Raw genomic sequence first — 1018 nt, forward strand, 5'->3', positions numbered from 1 at the left:
ATACATACACACACAGAGATATATACATACATTAAAAACATAGTTTCAATGTTATGTATGTGTATGTGAGTTTATATATATATATATATATATATATATATATATGCATATATATTTCTATATATGTATATATGTATGTATGAGATCATATGTATATGTTTTTTACTTCATCAGTATACAGTAACTAATTCTTATCTTCATATACCCCAAAATGTGTGTGCAAATGTGTGTATCTGTATGTGTGTATTTTAGCGGTGTTTGTGACTAAATCTTGTTTGTGTGTTTTTGCAAGAAGGTTTGTTCAATAATTTAGTATTTATTAGAGTAATTTCAGTTTTCGATTATGCATGTACTAGCTATATATGTATCATGCAAAATACATGCCATGCTAACCAATGAATGATATAATATCTTGAATAACTAATACATATATTCAACTATAAGTATTTTAAACTTTAAATCTTGTCACAATGTATTAGTTAATAAAGAGAGATACCACACTTCCATTTGAATGCTACTGCAGTACACATTTTTAAACAATTCTAATTGATTAAAAAGTACTTAACCAATTATATCATTTCCTTAATCCTTAATTCAAATAATAATATTTCCATAAATCATATTTTAAAATTTTTTAATGATTTTATTGATAAAAATATTAGAAATGGGGTGAAAAATGGGGTTGGTCGTTATGCATTTTCTAAAAATGGCAGACCGTTGTAGACAATAATGTTTTTAGGTAGTGATTGATGGTTTTACTAAGTCGCTCTTTCATCTTTCAAAAGCTGAGATCAATGACTTATGTTTCATGGTATGTGTTTGGTTGATGAATAATATTGAAATAAATTAGTTTTTTGCAGGAGACATTGTGTCTTAATCCCATCTTCTCTGCATTATTAGATGATTCACACTTATATTTTTAACTTTCTTTCATTCACACACACACACACACACACACATACATATATACATATATATGTGTATGTGTGTGTGTGTGCATGTGTGTATGTATATATAT

The 1018-nt window shown here is 26.5% G+C and overlaps 1 protein-coding gene across 4 annotated transcripts in view; it reads right to left on the reverse strand.

Moving 5' to 3' along the window:
* Positions 1 to 1018, reverse strand: part of LOC106874176 (protocadherin-11 X-linked) — a 105502-nt gene that overhangs the window by 10777 nt on the left and 93707 nt on the right. The gene's annotated exons all lie outside the window — the stretch shown is intronic.

This window comes from Octopus bimaculoides, chromosome 14 (genome assembly GCF_001194135.2).
Source record: "Octopus bimaculoides isolate UCB-OBI-ISO-001 chromosome 14, ASM119413v2, whole genome shotgun sequence".
In the NCBI taxonomy this organism is placed as follows: domain Eukaryota; kingdom Metazoa; phylum Mollusca; class Cephalopoda; order Octopoda; family Octopodidae; genus Octopus; species Octopus bimaculoides.